The 24,992-nt window shown below is 43.8% G+C and overlaps 1 pseudogene; it reads left to right on the forward strand.

Moving 5' to 3' along the window:
- The first annotated feature begins 9,760 nt into the window (after positions 1–9,760).
- Positions 9,761–14,034, forward strand: LOC120673934 (annotated as a pseudogene).
- The last annotated feature ends 10,958 nt before the right edge of the window (positions 14,035–24,992 follow it).

Raw genomic sequence — 24,992 nt, forward strand, 5'->3', positions numbered from 1 at the left:
AAGTTGTGCCACAAACATTTGTGCATCTGCATCCTTGATTTTGATTCTGAGGTCACGATAATAGTTTTGTAAATCCCTCTTTGTGCACCCGACATTCTCAAACCCACCCTCACTGACATGAAGTCGATATGCCTATGAGGTACCAATGCTAGCATTATGACAATTGAACAACGTACTCTTAGCCCTCTCATTGACTCCGGTTTGATCTTAGCAAATGCCTTTTATCTGGCGACACGAACCCATGGCTGTGCTCCTCAACCATTGAAATAATACTATGCTTCTTGTCAATGCCAAGCTTGACAACAATATGTGACTGACATCCACATCTGGTTTCCATCACATTATGTGTCTTTCTTTTTTTCCCAGATTCATCACTTGCATTTGTTACGTTCTCCTTTCTATACCCTTCCCTGGAACAATAATACCTCTTGATTAATATCTCCTCATTTCCCTTCTTGTGCTGACCAACACGAACTGAAAAACCAACTTCATGTGCATACGACATGTATTATTTCTCCACATCTTTGAGTGTATCAAAGACCATTCCAATTTTTGGCTTCAAATGTTCTTTGAGATTTGTGTTGCTTGTGTCACTTGTATAAGAGACCTACAGAAGTATAAAATTGTATGAGCAGATAAGAAAATCACTCGATGCCTGGCCATTGTTCTAAGCTGATAAGGAAATAGTAGATGAACTTATTGTTGTCCTCAAATATTGTGGTGTGCTTGGACGTCTAGGGTGGGCTTCAACTCCGACGTCGACGGTAAAGCCAGCATGATCATCCACTGAATGCACGCAGCCAAGTTAGTAGTGATCAGATTGATTTTGATCAAAGAAAGCAATGCCGGCATGAATGGATGCACTACCAACGCCGAAGTTCGCGACGCGGACGGCCGCCGGCTCCATGGCGGACGTTCGGCTTTGAAACACAGGAGCGACCAGGCTGTTGGAGTTGGCGTTGATTCCCGATGATGCATCTCCCAACTCCATGGCGTTGCGGGCAGGCGCCGGCTCCTTGGCGGACGGCGGGACCACGAACGAGCTCGTACCCGAGGGAGGCGGCGCTGTAGGAGTCGCGGCGCCCAGAACGTCGCCTAGGGCAGGCACGTTCCATGACTCCGCCCTTCTCGGCATGGACAACACCTAGGGCTTCGTTCTTCCTGGAGCTCGAGGGCCGGCGGCACGTAGGCCAGTGCTGGAGCTCGAGGCCGGTGGCACCTAGGGCAGTGCTGGAGCTTGGCGGCAACTAGGGCAGGAAGCGGCGGCACCTGTGCCTCGTCTCACGGATCGGCAGGGAAGCGGAAACGAATCATGCGACACTCGTGACGGAACGGCAGGAAACGGGACGGAACAGAACGGACAGGACGGAACGGAACTGACGGAGGGGGGATTTTGACAAAATCGCAGGCCAGGTGGGGGGATGAGGCGGGCGCCTAAATGAAAAAGTGCCCAACTCGGATCGGTGCCCTTAGATGGGGATCCAGTGGCCTCTGTTGGAGTTTCTAAAGTTTGCACAAAGGTATTGGTTTCCATAGGATATGATGCCAAGATCTTTACCCGTAAATCCCGTAAACGCAAAAAAAGTCACATCAAATATTTTGACATGTGTATGAAATACTAAATGAAGTCTATTTACAAAACTTTTTGCATGGATGGACTGTAAATCGCGAGACGAATCTAATGTGCCTACTTAATCCATGATTTGCATCAGTGATGCTACAGTAACCATCTGCTAATTATGGATTAATCATGGATTAATTAGCATCATTAGATTCGTCTCGCGATTTACAACCCATCTGTGCAAAAAGTTTTGTAAATAGACTTTATTTAGTACTTTAAATTAGTAAGATTCCATCGTAAAATTTTTTTGCGTTGGAACTAAACACGGCCTAAGGAACAAATCTGAATTCGCTAGCATTAGTTTAGCAGAAAGATAATGAGTATAGCACGTGACGGGCGGACCTCACGTGGTGGATGCTTCCAAGCAGGAGGTTCCTGTCTTCTGGTCGACCTGAACCAGGGAGATCACCCGACGACCAACCGTTGAAAGGTTACCCACTTCGTGCCAATCAAGGTACGTGGATTTATTCTATCAGCATCATCATAAATACAGTAGTCGGGAAATATTTTCACCTCAAAGAGACCATGTAACATAAAAAATCTTATTATTTAGAAATATTTGCACTTTCGCTTTATCACATTAAAACGAACAGGGCCAGTCGATTTTCTCAGCATCTGCACTTTATTTCCAATGGATGGGATTTGATACAACCCACCTCGTTTTTTCCTAGCAAAAGGTAAATCTTGGTTACAACATCTAACATTTTGTGTATTGGATTTGCTTTCAAGATTTATATTTTTGATAGGGAACATATCAGGTGCAAATCAATATCTCCATGCAAATTATGAAAACTTCAATTTGGGCTATCAGATCAATATCCAAGGGGAGGGGCGCAGAGAGGTGGGAGGGAGATTTCTAAAAGTGTGATTACCCAATCCAAGGGCGGGTCCAGATTGTAAAATACTTAATCCCCCATACCCCTTGAATGTTGATCCAATGACTCAGATTGAAGTTTCCATAGTTTGCACGGAGAAGTTAGTTTGCATCTGATATGTTACTTTTTTTTCATATGGTGCATATATGAGGTAAGAAATATTAAAGCCCAGAACGTTTCCTTACATATATAAGCTATTTCCATCTAGGTTTATTCAAGTTCACATTCGACCCTTAATAAGGCCAGCTCCAGTGCTACCTCGATTTTTGACCTGCAAAATTGCTAGTGTGGCTAACGTTCGAGGGCCGCAGTGTGATGTTCGGTTAGTTGGAACCTACGCTCCATTCGGGTAAATTAAAGAGTGGTTCCTCCCCAGCACAGGAGAGGATTTCACGGGCCACGTGCCCCTCTGCCCCTCAGACGGCTCTCCCGGGCAGCCGTTCCAAGCAGAGGCTAGGGGCTTTTCTTTCCTAGGAAAAGGCTTGTACTGTAGTGCGGCCCCTTAGCTTGTGTCACAAGCCGCTCAGCTGTGACCTGCAGGATTCGCCATTGGTCTGATCAAAATGGTTGTAAAGTCTAGAGCTCAGTCACTCATCTGGTAAAAAAGAATCGGTGAACCAATGTTAATTATTGTGGTTCACGGAGCAGGAACGATGGGCTGCACCTGTTGCGACTAGGGAGAGCAAGCGCTGCACGCCGTTCTTTCATTATTCCCTCCATAAAAAATAAATCACTCTAGAATTCAAAATTTATCCAAAAAATAAGTCATCTTATCATATTTAAAAAATGTAGTGTCAAATATAAATAATAAATAGAGATAAATATGATCATTTTATCTTCTTATTAATTTATTCTAGAATTTCTAGGATAACTTTTTTTTTGGACGAAGGAGTAGGCTCGCCGAAGAGTGGGCTGAGTTGAATATGGTCCCATAGACATCGATAAGATTGCCGATGAGCCATGTGCTTGAGTATAAAAAGAGCGGAGAGGATGGTGAGTAAGGTCATGATTCCCACGCTACTAGGAAATTGAGCATCGTCCTCGATTCTTCTTGCAGAGTCTTAGAACACTAGGCTGTATATTTTCACCACATCATATACCACTAAATAAATCCTTTCAAAAAAACTAAGTAAAAGCCTACTCATATAGCACAGTAGGTATAGATGTAGACTAAATCATTAAAATCTAGCCCACTCTATTCTCATAAAAATTCTAGGAACTTGCACATCAAGGCCTTGTTTGGATGAGCTAGAAATCTAGCACGCACGCATCCCGAAAAAAGAATCTCGCATGCATGAAGTACTAAATGAAGTCTATTTGCAAAACCTTTTTAGGGATGAGTGTAACTTTTCGCGACGAATTTAATGACGGTAATTAATCGATGATTTGCTACAGTGATGCTACAGTAACCATCCTCTAATCGCGCGGTCAAAGGCCTCGTTACATTCTTTATAGTCACTAGCGCAGGGTTCTGAAGTTGGTTTTGTAAACTGACTTCAGTTGACACCGTAATTAGCGGTCAAAATTTTTTACTATTCATTAGTGCTAGAAATCTAGCACCAACCAAACAGGGCCCAAATGAATGTAAACCAACAACCTGCTTCTCTTCTCTTTTATCTTCTCTTTCCTCAAACTCATCATAAATCTGATGTTATAATTTTTACAGCCCGCCTACCTCACCTTATAATATTTGCTTTTAATGTGCATGCGCTCCCTTCCCTCTCTCTGCGGCGCCTCGACGCTCCATTCTGTAACGCATGCACCCAACCCTCGCCCTCTCCGCTGATGTCAAGACCGTCTCTCAATGCAGTTCCGTGAGGCTATACCATCCTATCGTGGCTAGGAGCGTTCATACTACCGATCTTCATCCTACTTCTACTGCAAGCGCCAAGATAAGTCCCCACTCTTCCTTATCTATCCTCTGCTTCAGCGTCTTGTCCGTCTTGGCGCAACAGTTGAAAACCATATTAATAATTCTTATTTTCTCTCTTCTCTCTTTTTTCATCATGTTCTTCTTTCACCTTCCCAGCTTAGAACCTGTACATAAGATATTTCCATAAATTTATCAATTTCACCGTACTTATATATGTTGACATAGATATTGCTAATAGAAAACCGTTGATAGGACGCGCAAAGTGCGCGTTACGTTCTAGTATAAAATAGAAACTGCCTATTCAATCGGCTATTCCTTCAGACGTGGCGGCCTCAGCTTGTGCGCCACAAGGTATGGGCGGACAGGTAGAGTGCGTGAATTTATATTTTTAATCGCTTGTGTCAAACCTGTTTGGAGGTCCATTTCTACCTCTGACAGCGAGCAGTCGACTCCCACAATGTGTAAAGTTCGGTTTTCACGGACTATTGTTCGATTTCAAACCACACTGGAGTTGGCCTAACACATGATCAACATTACTAGAATCATTAGGAAAACATAATTTCACTATATAGCTCTTTTTATTTCAGACAATTTATTGATCCGTTTAACGAATTGGTCGTGTGTGCTTGCTGGCCAACTACGACTGCAGGTGCTTGTTCGCCAAGTGCTGCCTTCTGGCTTCTAGCTGGTGTGCCACACTTGGGTGACGCTTTGCCTGCTTGTTTGCAGCTCCCGCACGATAAATATGGCTTGGTTTAGGGATGGATTTAGTCCAGAATCGAAGCTAGATAGTACTATTTACCATTTTTAATTTGAATTCAAATATCATCCGATGCGAATACAAAATCGATAATTGGAATACAGCTTTGTATTTACATACCTACTCAATTCGGAAGATAATAAGTACAATTTGTCTTATTGATGGCTTTAAAGTAGCACAACATCATTAGTTCATTACACAAGTAGGTAGTAAAGTATGTGTATATAACACATGCACAAATATAGCTCATGAAAAATAACATGTTATTAATAAATATTTAACAACTAAATTTATAAAAACTAAATAAATATTTCAATATATGTATTTATTAAGAAATAAATAGATTAAAAATACAAAATAAGTTCATCAATCCATAAATAAAGTAAAGTATTTAAAATTATCATTTGCATATTAAGATCGATTAAAAATAAATTTCATATAATGTTAGTGATGTTAAAATTAATATAGACTATAGTTAGTCATTAGCCATATAGCCTTTAAATAGTTTTGACAGATAATCATTACTATATTGAATTAATATTATTAGTCCTTTATCATAAAAATAATTTTAAAATAGTTTAGATGGTGTGCATCATAAGTAGTACAAAAATTAATATCATTTGTCACTAAGTCATATTGATAAGGTTATATTGTTTCACTAAGTACTTTACTCTTCACAGATATGGATAGTATCAGATATTCCACTTTTCTACAAATACGAACCTAGATTCAAATGGAGAAAAGTGAATCATTGTAGGGAATAAAAGGTATAATTATTATAATTATTGTATAATTGCCTTTTATTCCACTTTTTTTACAATGATTACAATAATTATATGCAGCCGGCTTGCTTGTCTCCTCTGCGAGGCCGACCATTCGCTCTCCTATACACGCTGAGCCATCAAATTTCTCGGTCTCCAGCCACACGTTACAGAGGCAGCTAGAAGTTTGTTCTTGCTGGGAGTTTGGCAACATGGAGTTTGATTTCGGGGTTTCTTGGGTTCGAGTTGGTGGTGAAGGAGAGCTTCTTAATGGCTGCTGCTGCGAGCATGAAGTCGATGGTTTACCCTTCACGGAACTTCGGAGCAAAGCGTAGAAATTTGGCCAAGAAGCCATATTCTCTAAATATAATTAAGTGCGATAGCATGACTTCTAGTCGCATGTAACACCCAAGTATTAATCCTCGATAATTAAGTTAATTATGGCCATTAGTTTCGAATTCACCCGACAACAGAAACTAGAACTCCTCCTGTCAGTCTGGGCCAGTTTAGCCCGGACCGGTCTGACCGGTATAGGCGACCGGTCTGACCGGTCTAACCCGAGCTGGTGGTTTTGGGCCTCACAGCATTTAAATCACTCTCTCTCTTCTCCCCACTATCTCCCTCACCCTCCCCATGCTATGCTCAGCTCGAGCTCAGGCTCTCCCCATCTCATTTCTCACCCCAAACCCTAGGACCCAAATCCATACATCCTCCATTGATCCAAGGCCCAAGGGAGCTTCAATTGGGTGGGGAATCATCTTCTCCGCGTGCTCCCTCCCTGGTTGGCTTGGATTCAAGCTCTTGGTGCAAGGACCCAAGGTAAATAATATAAGGGTTGTGATTGATCTCTTGTTCTAGGGAGATTTGGGTGGTTTCCTCTGGTCAAAAGCATCCACATGAACACCTGAACTAGATCCTAGAAGGTATTTGGAGTTGGTGGGCGATTTTCGCCGCGCCAAGGTTTCTATGTGATGGTCTGGCTAGGACCGATCTGACCGGTCGGAGGGACCGGTCTGACCGGTGTCACGGTAGGTTGAGTAGGACCGGTCTGACCGGTCGGGTGGACCGGTCTAACCGGTGCTAGCAGAGCTGACAGGGTTCAATTAGGGTTAGTTGGTGCAAATAGTTAGAATTTAATTTGGCTATTGGTTACTTGTAATTTTTATGAAATCATGCATACATTTCTCATGTCATATGCATATACATACGTATAGCAGCCGCGGCAGAGGAGGTCGTATACGAGGTGGTTGCGGAGCCACAGGAGCCGCAGGGGCAAGCCCCGCAGGAGGAGGTTCGCGGGGAGTCGGCCCAAGGCCCGGCTAACCCCAGTGTGGCGTAGCAGACGCAAGACAAGCCCCGGTGCACATCCTTTTATTTCAAATTATGACAACTATATTATGTTTCTATTACTTGTGCATTAGGTTCAGGATTTGTTTGGAACCCTAGTTGCATGATCCCTAGGTTTTCTCGAGTTATACTAGTAGGTAGAGGACGATAGAAATGCTATGCTTAATAGAACTCGGTAGAAGACGAGTGATTTCGGCTCACTCGCGAGATATAGGGTTTTTAGTTATTTTGAATATATGGAATATTGAATTAGGTAAGAAAGGAAAAGAATTTGGAGACCGAGCGGGGAAAAGTTAGCCCCGTCTGTGTCGGTTAAGGACCGTTCGTTGTCTGGCCCTGTGATTGAGTTTGAACAGTACTAACCGCATACCGGGAGTAGGAGGTAGTCGAAACCGGTAAGCCGAGTACTGCTTTGCTTAGAAAGTACAGGAACCCGCACCCAACTCCTGGGGCGAGTCGAGTAGTCGCGGAGAATTGGGGATGCACATGTTTACTTTTGGTGGTCTCACGTTGAGCTCGGCTGACCATATGTCGTTGGGCTGGTTCCTGTAGTTCGAGGCGGGGAGGGGAAAGGTTGGTGCGTCAGGTCCGACGGGTCTTTTGCGTGCCGTGTTGGTTAAGTCCACCTTGCAAGGTTAAATCGGATCGATTCGCCGTCAGTCGCTCTCGGATATGAGCACCTTGATCGCAGCACCGCATCGTAGTAATGCTATATGGAATTTTAAGTGATGTTTGGAAATGATTATCATGAATTATTATCTCATGTTTGTGATGATTTACTTAGCAGGTGCAAATACTAGTTAATGATTTTAGTATATTAAATTTGGAGCTAAAAGTGGAAAAATAAGGACTTATTTTAGAAGCTTTTTATGCAAATTAACCACCAGCCAGAAAGCTTTGCATGTCTAGATATGTGGGCTAAGTTATACCCACTAGTCTGGTAAACCTTGCTGAGTATTAGTATACTCAGGGTTTGTTGCCACAATTATTATTTCAGGACACCCGGACGTTGATTTCTGCCCATGCTGCGTTAAATTCATCCGCCGGGATGCAGAGGGGTGGGAGGTGGTGGAGCGAGACCCGTAGGTTAGGGGATTTCCGGGTTGAACACTTGAGGGCAGAGTGTTCAGCCTTTCTGTTTTGCACAGACCGGTCTGACCGGTTCGTGGGACCGGTCTGACCGGTGGAGGCTTCAGAGGAGAGGAGACCGGTCTGATCGGTTGGATAAACCGGTCTGACCGGTCATGAAAATTCAGAACTGGTGAAGACTAATGTAGTATTAGATTTCTTTTCTTTTCGGACTTGGGTTACCTATATTGTAAGTTTTGTAAATTATACTATCATGTGTAAAATTGAACTCAGTTTGTAAAACTCTTGTTTATCGGTTCATTCATCCTTGTATATTTTCAAGTATTTTATCGTGCTTGTACCATCTGCGTCCATCGTCGTGTGGGACTACCGGTGTTGTTTCTATTGGGCCGTGGGTTGAGAAAGGATCGTAAAATTAAGCCGTTAAGCTAATGCACTCGATGTGTTTAAATGACGGCCATTACGCTTAATTAGAGTTTTAATTTGACGGTTCGTCACATCGCACGTGCGATGAATAGACGTCACGGAGGAGACAGGCAAGCCGCAGCTGGCTAGCACGGCACAGTGAAATCAGCCAGTTTCATCAAGGCCATAAACCCTTCTTCTTGCGCGACAAGCCGAACCCCTAAGGCCCTCTTTGGCTCTCGGGTGGATCACAGGAAAAAGGATAGGAATTGAGAACCGCAGGATAGGAAAGCAAGCTCGTTCCTCTGGAATCATTCCTTTGATTTGCCTCGGACACAAGCCACCACGCGCCAGCCGCGACGAACATGAGGTCCGACCGGATTTTTTTCCCCTGCGTGCACAGTCAGAGCAATTCCTTTCCCCGTCGATTTCCTCCGGAAAGTTTCCCGTGAAACCAAAGACATGCTGACATCATCGATGAATAGACGTCACGGAGGAGACAGGCAAGCCGCAGCTGGCTAGCACGGCACAGTGAGATCAGCCAGTTTCATCAAGGCCATAAACCCTTCTTCTTGCGCGACAAGCCGAACCCCTAAGGCCCTCTTTGGCTCTCGGGTGGATCACAGGAAAAAGGATAGGAATTGAGAACTGCAGGATAGGAAAGCAAGCTCGTTCCTCTGGAATCATTCCTTTGATTTGCCTCGGACACAAGCCACCACGCGCCAGCCGCGGCGAACATGAGGTCCGACCGGATTTTTTTTCCCTGCGTGCACAGTTAGAGCAATTCCTTTCCCCGTCGATTTCCTCCGGAAAGTTTCCCGTAAAACCAAAGACATGCTGACATCATCAATCCCAATCCTATCCTATCATATCCTGTGTTTGCCCTCCGTTTCGCCCGTGAGCCAAAGGAGGCCTAAACCCTCGAGCGCCAAAAGACATAAACACCCCTGCAACTGCGGGCATGCTTGTGCTAGTACCATGGGTGTTACGGTAATCTTCGCATAAATCCTCCATTCATTTCCCCGGACCGCTCTCTAGAAGCTCCCTTCCGAGTTCCTTCCAGACACTTCGTCCGCGCTTCTTCTCTCGATCGCGCTGCGCTCCTCGACTCGGTACTTTGATCCCGCCGGCGAAGGGATGGTGGCCTCGCGCCTCCTCACGCGCTTGTCCAGGCAGTGCGTCGCGGCGGCGGCGGCGGCGGAGCCGTTCGCTGCTTCCTTCAGTTCGCTCAGGGTGAGGTTTCTCTTTTCTGGACCACCTCTTCAGTTGTTTGTTTGGTGAATCAAGGGCCCAATGGAGACTGGCGCGGCGAGTAGTTCTTGGGTATTTTGATGCTATTCCTTGCTTCTGTTGAGAGGATTTTGCATCCAGGATTAGTTGGTCGATCTAAGATTTTTTTTATTTGGTAGACTAGGATGGTATTGGAATGTGGCGTGGCATGAAAACAACTGATCTCGGTGATGCTGCCCAATGTAGCTGTGATGAACTCTACTCTGTTTTCGTGTCCTGGCTGGGGAGCATTTTAGGCTCTGATTTGTAATCGTTGTGTAATTATTTTATTTTAATTTATTGCTTTGCTTTATTGGGTTTGATGTCTATTTTAACCCAATTGTCTTGGGAATAAAAGGCTTTGTTGGTGGCGATGGTGAGAGTGCCATTCGTGCAAAACAAGTGTACTAGGTGTACTAACATATTTTTTTCTCAAACAAGTAGGAGAGCTGTGTGTCTTTATATTAAGAGAGAAATAGTAGTCCAAATACAAGGAAACATTCCACACGTTGGACTAGAGTGAGGAACATAAAGATCTAGAAACTATTACATAAAAATATCAAACATAGGACCAGACCACAAACTCGACCATCCACTACACCCGCACCACACTCAACTCGAGGCTTAGGACAGTAAGCTTTTTGGCCTCCGAAAATTGCCACAGGTGGGACTCCTCCTTGAAGGCTTGCACCGCCACCTGCAGGTTTGGAGAGGCTCCTTCAAACACATAAGCATTTCTATGCTTCCAAAGGATCCATGCCCCGAGTATATACAAGGAGTTAAAACGCTTCCTGTGCAGTTTAGGAAGTCTTCTCTCAGCATGTTTCCACCAGTCAGCAAAATTCATACTCCTTGTGGGTGTCAACTGACTCAAGTTTATGGGCTGCAAAATGGCATACCAGAATTGTTTTGCAAAGACACATGGGATGAGGATGTGCTGAATGTTTTCCTCCTTATCGCAGAGAGGACAACGCTCCGGATAAGGAAGACCTCTTTTTTGTAAACGATCTGCAGTCCAAAATGATTCCGAATAGCCAACCACACAAATGTTTTGCATTTCCCAGGTGCCCATGACTTCCATTCTCTCTTCCAAGGTTCAAAGGTGATTGAGCCAATAAAAATTTGTGGTTTGCTGTTCAAACCTAACATATTTGTTTAAATTTGTGGTTTGCCAGTAGTTCTCTATGAGCTAATTGGAATTGCTCCATGCCAGCTAGCAATGTATTTTTGAGCCTGGCAGCAACCTCTGGTGCCTTCACATGCTATTTTTTATGACATTTTTGTTTAAGAATAATTAGGTGAAGGAGTATTCCACCTAGCTTCCTTGTAATGAGGCAAAACTTTATAAATTGTTTATAAAATATAAAATTGCTCCCTAAGACGTTCATGTAAAAGAAAGGACGGTGCCTTTTAATAACGACATAGTGGAGTTCTGCAGTAAACTGCAATTATACTTTCCTGACATTTAGTTAAGATGGCATAAAGCTTCAATAAGACTGATTATGGTACATGTATTCCTATCATCTACAAACTCTTTTCCTTCTTCTGCCAAGTGGGAAAAGACATGGGAGTGTTGGGCTGTTTTTTTTTTCGTTTTCTTGGACACAAGTGTTGGGCTGATTTTTTTTCTTTCCTCGGACACAAATGTCGGGCTGAATCATAAGCATTGTATATTAACTGTTTGAAGCAGAAGATATTGTTGGCAATCAGGAAGTGTATGTTCATTCTTTTCTTGGTAATTGTGGGGTACTGATGATGCATGTGTTCTTACCCACAATCTTCCAGGAAACCAGTAGAGCATCTACTGGTACTGGAATAGAAAGTAAGAATCTGATATGTTTGGTTGTAACAACTATTGTTCAAAGACCAGTCTTACTATTATGTTAAATTCATTGAGTATGCTTTGCAGAGTGGCTTTTTAGGGAATACATGGATCACCAAAAAGTAGTGCTATTTTGGCAAATTATTTTTCCATCACTCATAAACTGTTCTCTTATTATAGATGTTTGTTGCTTTCTTTACTACCAGGTTCCATATTTGTTGAATCATCATTCGAGATTACTCAAGCAGCATTTTTCAAAAGTTCGGATTCTCATCTGTTTCGCCCCAACAAAGTGACAAGGAGGTTAAGGAACCAAAAGACCAGGAAAGCACCTCAGTTGGATCCAATGAAGACAGTAGTTCGTCTGGAAGTGAGAAGGCATCGGAACAAGGTCTGTAGACTGAAGTCCTGATCTGTATAAGCAGGTTGGGGTACTAAATGAAACTGCATTTTCTGATTTAGGTACCGAAGACGTTGATATGTCAAAAGATGACCTTGTGAAGCTAGTTCATGAGAAGGAAGAATTATTGAAGGCGAAGGATGATGAAATCAAAGATATGAAGGACAAGGTTTTGCGCAGCTATGCCGAAATGGAAAATATCATGGCTCGGACAAAGCGTGAATCTGAAAACTCCAAAAAGTATGCAATACAGGTCTGTTGTCATAACCTTAGTCACCACGGAATGGGAACGATGCAGCGTTCCACGTTCCGGGACGGAAACGCGGGAACGATTTCGTTCCCACAGTGTAAAAATGCATTCAAAATGTCGTTCCTCGTTCCGGGTTCATCGTTCCGGGAACTCCGGTGACTACGCTCATCACTTTTGACATGTATCTCCATGAAATGTTCTGAATTAGCTTTTGCTTATAGCATGTGTCACAATTGTGCATGCAGAACTTCTCTAAGAGCTTGTTAGATGTTGCTGACAATTTGGCTAGAGCATCATCTGTTGTCAAGGAAAGCTTCTCGAAAATAGATACCTCTAAATATTCTGGTGGAGCTGTGCCACTACTGAGAACTCTTTTGGAGGGTGTAGACATGACCGACAAGCAACTAGCAGAGGTAATCTTGTGACTTCCCTTTGACTGCCAAAAGGACTTTTATCCTTTGCAGGAACATTTTTTTCCAGCCAATGTTTTCCTTAATTTGGATTTTGTGTAACAATGCCCTAAAATCTGAACAGGTTCTCAAGAAGTTTGGAGTTGAAAAGTTCGATCCAATAAATGAGAAGTTTGATCCTAGCAGGCGTTGTGCAATTTTCCAAATTCCTGATCCTTCGAAGCCACCAGGAACTGTTGCCTCTGTTGTAAAGGTACAGCATATTCTCAAGCATGTTGTCTTGATCTATGCTTGTTTGCATACCAACTGTTGAATTGTGTGGATTCATTATCCTTGTAGTTTGTTTTCATATGGAAATATTGTCATATAAATCGTACTGCAGCCACAGCTGGAATATATCTGCAGTCAACTTGTATAAAACCCTACTTGGTTCTTGAGTTATGTTGTAGTAGCTTGGTGATTTATTCTGTGCAACTAAGTAATTCTATTCCAATAGAGGTTCCACAGCTTTTGCCTTGAGGCTAGAGTGGTTTCATTGTAACTTGGCAGTTGGTTGTGCTGCAGTGCTCACAATGAATGATTATTTTCGTACATCATTTTTGGTCCAATATAGAAAACAGAATGTGAGTGATTACTTGATTGGATGCTTGAACACAGTACTTTTTTTGCGGGTAATACACTTTATTTTCTTAGTAACTGAATATCTCTCTCTCTCTCTCTCTCTCTCTCTCTCCAGTAAAATGATCTTTTAGCATTAATATATTTGCTTACCGTAAAATGATCTTTTAGCATTGACTATATATTGCAAATTGACAACCTTGTCCTTGCAACAAGTGACATCCGTTACACATTGTTTATTTCAGGTGGGCTACATGTTACATGATCGTGTCCTGCGCCCTGCGGATGTCGGTGTTACAGAGGGAGGTGCAACTGCAACTGAGACCGAAGAGGCAGAACAGCCCGAGCAGAAAACAGCCGGGGATTAAGCTAGCTGATAGAATAGATTCAATCAAGGTGGAGGAGAAGAGATAGGTGGTTCTTTTGGATCTCACTTGTCACGACCCAAATTTGCTAATCATGCTTAAAATTTAAACAACATCATCATGAGCATCATTAAGGCATAATGGAGCATCTTGTGCATGTGTGGTTTGATTTAAATTTAAATGTGTGCATGTTTGAATATGTGCGTGTGAAGGAAGTTCAATTTCTGCTGTGCAACTTGGCCTCCAAAAATTTTATTTATATACTAGATTTCAATTGTCGATTTAAAAATATTTTTTCAGGATTTTATGACCTTTGAATCGAGCCACAAAATTCTTGGAAACACGAAAAACAGCTGTTTTGTTCTTTTTACTGCAATCAAACTACAAAAGCTTTTTGAGTGATTCTTATTGGAAAATGTTCTTGGTGATTTTATCTTCCTCCAAAAAACGTTTCGTGAATTTTTGAGCCCGGGAACACCTCCATTTTGATTTTCAAACTTCAACCGTTGTTTTCTCAACCCAGGCCCACACGTCAGTCACCCCCTTCCCCCTTCCCACGCGTGCCTCTCTCGCCGGTTGGGCAGCCGGGGCGGCGGCGCCATGGCAGCGCCCGCCCGTTAGCACGCAGAAGTCGAGACGCCGTAGCACCCATCCGCCCGCTTGCCCTCCCCTCCTCTTTAAAGCCCGGCCGGCCTCCATTGCTCCAAACCCTAACTCCAGTTTTCCCTATCCTCCATTGTTACCACCAAGGAGCTCCGCCGGCCACCGAAATTCGTCGTGTCCAGTGATCCCCGCTTCAATTCCTCGCAGCCCCAGCCTCCCCTCGCCCTCCTCGACTCATTCCGACGCTAATCCTAGCGTTTCCCCCATCCTGCAGGCTCTTCCTGGCAAGCTGCTCCGCCCGCCGCCGCCGTTTGTCGTCGTGCCACCTCCTCGTCGCCGTTCCGCGCCCGTCCAAGCTGTCGGTGAGGCTCGCCTCCTCCTCATCGCCATGCTCGCGCTCCCTTGCCCTGTTCGCCCTGGTTCGCTGATCCGTCGCTTGCCGTGGCCGCCGCGTCGCGCTGGCCGCGCGCCGTGCGCACGCGCGCACACGCACCGTGGGCATGCCCTGGCCGCGGGTCAAGGCCAGGGGACTGCCTTGACCCGGCCTGGTGGCCGCCTGCCCGTGGGGCCCGCCTGTCAGTGGCCCGGGCTGGCCTTGTTGTGTGGATCTAGCCTTTCATTGAGTTTATGTTGTGCTATAATATTGTAAAATGTGTGTAAATTTGTGTAGATCTCAAAAAAAATATGAAACTTGTTTTGTTGAGTTCGCAATGCTTAGATCTACTCTGAAAAAAAATATTGTTTTGCATGTTATATTTCTGTAGATTTTTTTATAATTTAATGTTGCAAAAGGAAGATAAATGCGTAGTTATTTGTGTACTGCTCTAAAAATATCAAACTAAATTTTGTTAGATTCCTTGTGAAATTCACTTTCTATTAATACAACTTTTTATAATGTTTCCCTGCTGGTTGTTAGGGTTTTAGTGTGTTTTCTTATACTCTGTCTGAAAATAGTTTAATGTAGAACTTTTTCCTGGAAAGCGATAAAATGGTGAAACTAGTTTGGTTAGCTTTGTATTCATTCCTAGATTCTGTGATAATTTTATTATATTTATTCAGTTTGGTTTGCATGTCCTTTTTAATTTATCTTGCTTAGAGTGACTGAAAATTGATATATTTATGGTTAATTCCAGAATAAATGTTTTAGATGCAAATCCAAATTTCATGAGTTACTTGTAATGTTCTCTGCATGCTCAATTTAATTTATGATTTGTTCTTGCTGTGTTAGTCCTTTTCTTAATTCTCGCTTTATTTCCTTGCTCGCATGTTAAATGGTAATTGGTGGTCCTCGCATGTGTTACTTTTGTGCATCATCGCATGTGTGCCATTCATTCTTCATGTCATGTCATTCATAAACCAACTATGACATCATTCTAATGCATGCATCTCATTCATGCATTATAGTGACCGAGACGACGGAGAGTGAGACCGTCGAGCCCACTGAGTTCATTGAGCCCGAGCCCGGTGTTGAGTTGGTTGTTGACCCCGAAGAAAACTAAGGCAAGCAGCTAAGCATGATCCCTTGTACCATTTAAATTGATGCAATTTAGTTATCCCATTTGGGTACTATTGGGTTATATTTATAGTATGTTATGTATTGCATTCTTTTACCTACTTGTATGCATTTACCTTCCCTTGATTATTTATCCTTGTCCTTGTCACTTGTTAGTTAATGAACTACTTAACTTGCTTAGATGCTTAGCCATGCTTAGAGTATCATGTCACTTGATAGGAAAGTATGGTCAAGAGTCATCACACTTATCTGGTTATCTTTGATCGCACTTGTTCGACTTGAGTCATGTGGTTTGGAAGAGTAGTTTCGTGGTCCGGGTGGAATGGTAGGGCCTAGAGAATGGAGTCACGGGCATAGTCCACTTGGATCGATTAAGAACCGTCCATAGATGACGTTGGTTTTGAGCAACTTATCGTGCTACCACATATCCAAAATAATAGAATGGATGAGCCAATTACCTCCTTTGACTTGGTCATTGAGGCCCGGTCCTAGATGCGTGGCCAAGGGGTTATGTAGAGAGGCTTAGGGGTGTCCCCGATGGACCTAGGTGACTCTCCGCGCAAGCTAGGCATACCCTCAACGGTTGAGCTTTGTTGGGAACGGTTGACGTGAGTACCCCCTTATCCAACGTGATTGGTTGGGTGAGCAGCATGGTCCTTATGTCGTGTAGGTAAAGTAGTACACCCTTGCAAGGTTTAAATCAATTCGAATTACCGTGCCCTCGGTTATAAGCAAGCTCTTTGTCCCATGAATTCTTCATAGCAAGTATCGTTTATGGTGGTATATGTTTCATGGCACTTCTATGGTCAATTACTTGGTTTAGCTTTATTCAATTAAAACTTGAGTTGTGGGTTGGGCAAGATTAATTAATTTAGCTAGAGAGCTAGATGTTGGTTAGAGAGCTCATGCTTGCGCAATAATCACTTAACCCTAAAGCCTCATCTTGAGCCTTTGCATAATCCTTGTTTATTTAATTCGCGTAAGACTTGCGAGTACCCTTTTGTACTCATGTTGCTTTCTAAACTAAGTTGCAGGTGAGCCGGAGTTTGTTTTTGGCCACTTCTACCCCGCCGATCCTAGTGTGGAGGAGGAGTTGGTCCTTGTGTTGAAGATGGCGCCCTTGAGCAAGACGCTGTTACTTTTGTTGCGATTATCGTTTCCGCTGTGAGATGGGTTCTTGGAAGATCATGACAAACACTAAACTTTATCATTCATGTCTCTTTCATTTGAACCAAACTTGAATTAGAATGTTGAACCTTTTATTTTCAGATTTGGACCCTCCTATGTCGAACTTGTAATAATTTAATTATTGTACTCCTTTATGTTTAAAATTGCTCTCTATGATCTTTTGGTGATATACCCTTGTAAACGGTATGTGCGCTCAATCCTGGGCATGTGGTAAGCACGTACCGGGACTACCGGATTTGATGTCATTTTAGGCGAATGTCATGTCGGTCGATGGAGTTGTGATAGCTCTAATTAATCATTGATGACCAGCTATTTGCTTAAAGCGGTGTCAAATTGGGCGGTTCTTACAATGGGTATCAGAGCAGGTTATCTATGGAGTGAAGTTAAAACTTGCTTAGTGGGATGAGAGTAAATTAAAATGTGCTTACTTGCATTAATGTTTATTTTTGTTAAAAATTTGAACTTAAGGTTTAATTGCTATCCTTCTTTCTTTGTCTTAGAGCTTTTTCCCCTCTATTGCTTCATTTGTTTAATTAATTGTGCTTAACCTTTCTTTTCTTTATGAATAGTAGGAGGGTTGTGTCGCTTGAACAAAGTGGTTGCTTCGGGTTGAGAGAGTGTTAGAACATTAAGACATGCTCTTTGTGTGATATGTTGAACTTATGTTCTTGTGTGCAACGAAGCGAGGAGACGACATATTGCACTCATATCTTACATGCATGCACTCATACATATTTAGTACTTATTATAATGAACTGTGACAATTTTTTCTACTCTTTTGGTCTCCAAATCTGTACCAAATCAACTCGACGTGTTGCTGTCCAGATTTTCATACATCTCTATCTAGTCGTTTCTAGTAAAGCAAATATACCTTTTCTGTATAGTTTGTTACCCAATCATTAATCTTGTGTTGATTATGTGATGGATTTTATCTACGCATTATCATTCACCTTTCTCTCGAATATCATTCTTTATCCCTCACCCTCGATCGCTAACCTATTTCATTGATAATAGGATGACATTGAGTTTGGGAACCGAGAGGGATGGTGCCGGTGGTTCGGGTGGTAACAATAATAATAACAACAACAATGGCCCTCTCCCCAATCCACCCATTCACCCCACCCTCGCGGATGTTCTAGCTCGGCAAACTCAACTCCTCGGGCACATCATCAATCAAATGGGCAACAATGGCAACCAAGATCAAAGGGAAGAACATCAAGTGAACAAGTTTGGGGAATTCTTTCGCACCAACCCACCTATCTTTCGTGGCTCTAAGGATCCTCTTGATGCGGACTTTTGACTTAATACTATTGAAGAAAAGCTTGGGCTTATTCAATGTGATCAATTTGAGAAGGTTCTTTTTGCCGCTCATCAACTTCATGATGCCCCCGGAGCTTGGTGGCAGGGATTCAAGGCTTCTCGCCCCGCTAATTATCACTTCACATGGGAAGAATTCCGGACGGCTTTTTGCTCTTTTCATATTCCCAAGGGTATCATGGATATCAAGAAGAAGGAATTTCTTAATCTCAATCAATGCAATCGTGATGTGATGGCCTATGTCAATATCTTCAACACTCTTTCTCAATATGCGCTCGAAGAAGTGGCTAATGAAGGCAAGAAGCAAGAGCGCTTTTATGATGGGTTCTCCGAAGAATTGCAAGACAAGCTCTCTACTACAAAGTTTGAGGATTTCAATGACTTGGTGAATATTGCCATTCGCGCCGAGCAAAAAATGAAGACGCTTGAAGCCAAGAACAAGCGTCCCGCTCCTACCTCGGCGGGTGGTAGCTCCTCATGCCCACGTGTGGGGCCACCTCCTCCTCCACCTCGTGCGCCGGGTGCGCATCCTCCACGCCCCATGTGGGTTGTGCGTCACCCTCAACCTCCTCAAGGACAAGCTCCAAGGCCAGCCAATGCCTATTGGAATAATCCAAGCAACGCCATTGCAAGGGGCCCATGCTACAATTGTAGTGGTCAAGGCCACATCTCCAAGAATTGCTCCTCTCAAGACAAGGTGGTGCCTCCAACGCACCTAGGCCCAACTACCCTCCACCTCAAGCACCACGTCAAGGAGCCAAGCCATAACAAGCTTCTAAACGTGGCCGCCTCAACTACACCACCGCCGAAGAAATACCGGAGGATGCCGAAGTGCTCATGGATACGCTCTCAATAAATTCCCATCCCGCCGTTTTTCTTTTTGATTCCGGAGCAACTCTCTCATTCATCAACAAGAAGTTCATGTTGCATAGCAAACTTGAAATGCAAAACCTACAAGTGCCATACCATATAGAATCACCGGGTGGGGAGATCATCTCTAGAAACTTTGTGGATAGGGTTCCAATTCTCATAGAGGGAGCCACTTTTTATGCAAATCTTCTCATCCTAGATAAGTTGGGTTTAGATGTAATTCTTGGGATGAATTGGTTGGGCAAACATGATGGGATTATCAAATGTGGGCCACGTACTATTGATCTTTTGCACTCTTTCGGGAATAGGGTTCTACTCTCTTGCCAAGAAGGAAGTTTGTCTCTATGCTTTGACGGGTACCGAAGCCACAGCATTGGAAAATATTCCCGTGGTTTGCGAGTATCCGGATGTCTTTCTGGAGGAATTACCGGGCATGCCTCCCGATCGTGAGGTTGAGTTCGTCATAGAGCTTATACCCGGGACGACCCCTATTTCTAAACGTCCCTACCGCATGCCACCTAATGAGTTGAAGGAATTGAAAGAGCAACCCAAGGTTCTTTTGGACAAGGGTTTATTCATCCAAGCTCCTTTCCTTGGGGATGCCCGGTTCTCTTTGTGGAGAAGAAAGATGATAGTTTGCGGATGTGTGTTGATTATCGTCCGTTAAATGAAGTCACCGTAAAAAACAAATATCCTCTTCCTCGTATTGATATATTATTTGATCAACTCTCGGGAGCTCGTTATTTCTCTAAGATTGATCTAAGGTTGGGTTATCATCAAATCAAGATTCGGAAGGAAGATATTCCAAAAACAACCTTCTCTACTAGATATGGGCTCTATGAATTCACCGTCATGTCTTTCGGCCTCACCAATGCACCGGCTTATTTCATGTATTTGATGAATAGTATATTCATGGAGGAACTTGATGTCTTTGTGGTTATCTTTATTGATGACATTCTCATTTATTCCAAGACTCAAGAAGATCATGCTCTTCACATTCATATTGTCCTCCAAAAGCTTAGAGAACACCGTCTTTATGCAAAGTTTAGCAAATGTGAGTTTTGGCTTGAAGAGGTATCATTCATTGGTCATGTTCTCTCTAAGGACGGTGTTGCCGTAGATCCTAGCAAGGTACAAGATGTTCTTGATTGGAAGCAACCTCGGAGTGTCACTGATATCCGGAGTTTTCTTGGATTAGCGGGATATTACTGCCGATTCATAGAGAATTTTTCAAAAATTGCCAAGTGTAAGGATCACCGGGGTGTCCGACCCTAGAGGGGGAGGGGGTGAATAGGGTCGCTAATTGCTTTTTAACCTAGGGCTCAAACTACTTGTATATGATAAACCTAACGCGTCCTATACATGCTAGTTATGACTAAGGTTTATCTTTGCTACTCTCTACTTACCCCAAAAAACTTGCAACCTATAGCCAATCCTAAACAAACTAACTAGGAAAGTAAAGACACGCAAGATAAAGTAAATGTGGAAACGTAATATGGTAAGTAAAGAGGTAAGTGCAAGAGGGATGCAAACTCCCGAGTAGACACGGTCATATAACGTGGTTCGGCATAAACGCCTACATCCACGGGACACCGAGGCTCTTCCGATCACCGTCTTGCACTACGCCACCAAGGCGATGCCGGCAAGCAAAGGCAAGTGCCCACAAGATACCGAGTCTCGTGCACCGCCACCGTCTCTCTCGGTCACCCAGCCGAAATCCACTACAGAGCTTCTCCACCAAGGAGGGGGTCTCCTCTTCCCCCGCACAAAGTGTCGTTGCCACTCCACACCAAGTCGGAGGGTCACACGACGGATCACAAGGATTGCTTGCCGTAGCAAGACTTCTCTCAAGGGAGCTCTCGCAAGAACTAATCCCTATTACAAGCACTAAGCACTCTCACAAGTGTGCTTAAGCCTATATGATGTACAATGATGCTCTATGGTGGTTGGAGGTGTTCTTCAAGTGTCTTATGCTTCCTTAGTCTCCAGCACCCTCAAATGAGCCGTGGGGTGGCATATATATAGCCCACACACCCCAAACTAGCCGTTGGAAAAAGGCTGACAAAAAGCGCTATCACCGGTTAAACCGATGCTCCCGTTTTTGTCATCACCGGTTTAACCGGTGAGTGCATTTTCCAACTAGCCGTTATACTTCAACGACTACCTCAATCGACCGACGTAATCAACCGATGCAGCGTCGGTTTAACCGGTGAGTGTAGTTGCTGAAAAACTAACTCTCTGGACAACTGCACCGACGTTTACCAATATCTATCGTCGGTTCATCCGGTGTATAGATTTTGCCTCAGCTGCTGAGTTCATTGCACCGACGTATTCAACTTTCCTGGCGTCGGTTCAACCGGTGTTACCAAAACTCCCAGACGTGCTCCAAGTCAATGCACCGACGTATGTAATTTACTTAGCGTCGGTTCAACCGGTGATACTAAAATATCTCTGTCTTGATTGTTTTGACTTGGTTTCTTCACGATCTCTTCAATCTTCGAATCCTTTGGACCGAAGAGGTTTCAGGGCGCTGCCCTGAGACCCGCGAGGGGCGGCTCCCCCTCGACGAAGTTCGGTTAGCAGAACCCCCGTAGGGGCGGCCCTTCGGGCCTAGCTACGCCTATCTTCTCTTTGTCATCACTTGAACCTAAAAGCCTGAGAATGGTCATCTTAACAATCATATTAGTCCAAGTGTTATGTTGTCTATATCAATCACCAAAACATTATATTGAAATATGGCATGAGAGGCCATTTTCGCTACACCAAGCCTATGATCGAGTTGTTGAAGAATGGAACCAAGTTTGAATGGTCCCAAGCTTGTGAGGAAGCCTTCCAAACTCTCAAAGATCGTCTCACTACCGCGCCCGTTCTTGCTCAACCAAACATTCACAAGAGCTTTGATGTCTATTGTGATGCCTCTCGCATCGGTCTCGATTGTGTTCTTATGCAAGAAGGCCAAGTGGTGGCCTATGCCTCTCGTCAACTCAAGCGACATGAAGAAAATTATCCTACCCATGATTTAGAGCTTGTGGCCGTTGTCCATGCTCTAAAGATATGGCGTCACTATCTTCTTGGAAATCATTGCAACATCTACACCGATCACAAGAGCCTCAAGTATATATTCACTCAATCCGATCTCAACATGAGGCAATGTCGGTGGCTTGAATTGATTAAAGATTATGATCTTGAAGTTCACTATCATCCCGGAAAAGCTGTGGCAGAACCAGTTTAAATTACACAAGTTTGAGTGCACTAAACATCTACACGCACTTCAACCGATATAATTATTGGTCTGTCGGGTAATATCCCGATGAAACCACTTGATATCGGACTGTAACACAAGTATACATCCCGCACGAAGGTGAGTCAGAGATACAACAATTTCACAATATTTCACATCACATAGATAAGAGGTATAATTTACATCAGAGTTTTGAAGCTAGTGAGCCGAAACTCTAGCTTTTACAATTTTATTCCAAAGGGAACTAAAGAGGTTTCACAGAAACAAACTATAAGGAAGAAGTCTTGCAGCGGAAGGTACAACACGACTATATACAAGCATCGTAGGGGTGATGTCATGATAAGCCCGAACATAACATCATTCATCCGAACCATAGCTGGTAGATGGTTCCCATTCTATCGTCTAGCCAGTAGGTAAATCACTAGGCCAAGTTGAACTAGTGTTTTGGTCATCGGAAAGCATTCCTGAAAACATTATCAAAAGCAAGTCTGAGTATACTAATACTCAGTAAGACTGACCCGTCTAAGGGTATAACATAGCCCTTTAACTAGACATGAGAGGTTTGCGATGGCTCTGGAGCTTCTTTTGCTGGAAAGCAACAAAGAGTAGATCCTTAAGGTTAAATTTTAGCTTTCAGATTCTAGTTGTATTAACCAGTCTAGGTAGGCACCTATCTATACAAACATGGTAGAGGATTTAATTGCATCCAATAAGATTAAGTATCATAAATGTTCCACTTCTTACTCTATGTGGCAAAGGGATCAAGCCGTCTCAATATCCGCGAGAAACGGACGATTCTGAATCAAATTTCCAACCTTGCAAGGGTAAACCTAACACACACGCTTGGAGCACTGTCGAGTCACTCCAAAGCAACCGTTTACTTCTCATTCTGGGTCATGGATGAGGGCCACTCTCCCCGACTACAGAGAACCGCTCTTCTCTGCACCCCTAGCAACTACACCCAAGGGGTGCCACTCTCGTGGTATAATCAATACAATTACAGATGGATCCGCAAGCGCACGGATATACCATTGTAGCATTTCACCCGGAGAGTAAGGGTATCGTTATTTATTTGTGTCCCAAAGGACGGCAGTGGCAAAGGTATTGTACTCAACATTAACCATGACATTGTGCCTCAAGCAATAGGCAATACTCTAACAGGGGTAAGTACAGATAAAGAATAAGCAAGGGTAATGCGACACAGCACACATCCACACTCCAAGAGGAAGGAATAAAGGAGAGAAACTATAAAACAAAGAACTACTCTATCCTACATCAAGTCAGCTGGAGCTTAGGCTAGGTTAGGTGTCCTAGTGCTTCTATCCAAAGCTGGGGTCATGTTAGATCATGGTTAGGACTGCAAGTGCTAGGAAAATGGGATAGTGGGGAGAAGGTCCCGCACCGGAGTACATCCAGTCCCGTTACCTCTTTGCATGAACTCCTACACCGAACCCGAACGTTGGGGAGTACGCTAAACGCAACACCGCTGTTACGCCGGACGGACAGGGCTGTCACCACCTGCCGTCTACCCCAGTCACACCGTGGAGCACGGTCATATCCGAAGGATCCCGCATACCCGAGCACCACGCTTGTGTATGAAGTCACTACTCCAGTGCCCCCAGGTCTCCCACCCTTCGGATGGACGAGTAAAACACTAGAGCAAGCCCGAAAGCACAACGAACCTCTATCTGTACCCGGATCATCTGGCCTAACCAAGACCGTAGCATCACTTATGAATGAACTAAGCATGGATTGATAAACTATCAAGATAGTAAAGCAACCATGGCCGAGGATTGCTCAACAACCCCGAGGACGACTTGCTCGCTAAAGAGATCTAGCCTAGCTCCACTACCTAGCTAAGAGAGCAAGAGAGAGGAGAGCCTTCTTGGAGAGAATGGAATGAAGCATGTGTGTGTTGAGCGGGGTGGAGGAGAGGCCTATTTATAGCTCTAGAGGTCGGTTTCCCGCCAACGCACATATGGAAGGTGATCAGGTGCCTTGGCAGCCACTCCTCCTCGAAGTGCACCTAGACGGGAACCAGGCCAAGTTCGGCCGACCCCACCTGGCGGCCTCTCGGCTTGATCTTCTGCTGGATGGTATATTCTTTGATCCTTATCCTTATCCTCTGGTACATCTTGCGTGGAGGCCCCGTTTCCTCTGACACGTGGGCCCTCTTTGTAAGGGTGTGACACCGGATGCGATATTCTACGTAGTTGTATGGCGTCTACTGCGTGTTTTCGTCTTATTTCGCTCCTGCTCATCTAAAATGTACAAAACTCAAAAACAACTGCGGAGCGAGGTTAGTGATACAAATATGTGAGTGAGGCATGTAGTTTTCCTTTATTATTGAGTATAGTTGATGGGTGAAAATGGCACTTAAGCACCGTCAACAGCT

The sequence above is a fragment of the Panicum virgatum genome, chromosome 2K, assembly GCF_016808335.1.
Source record: "Panicum virgatum strain AP13 chromosome 2K, P.virgatum_v5, whole genome shotgun sequence".
Lineage (NCBI taxonomy): Eukaryota > Viridiplantae > Streptophyta > Magnoliopsida > Poales > Poaceae > Panicum > Panicum virgatum.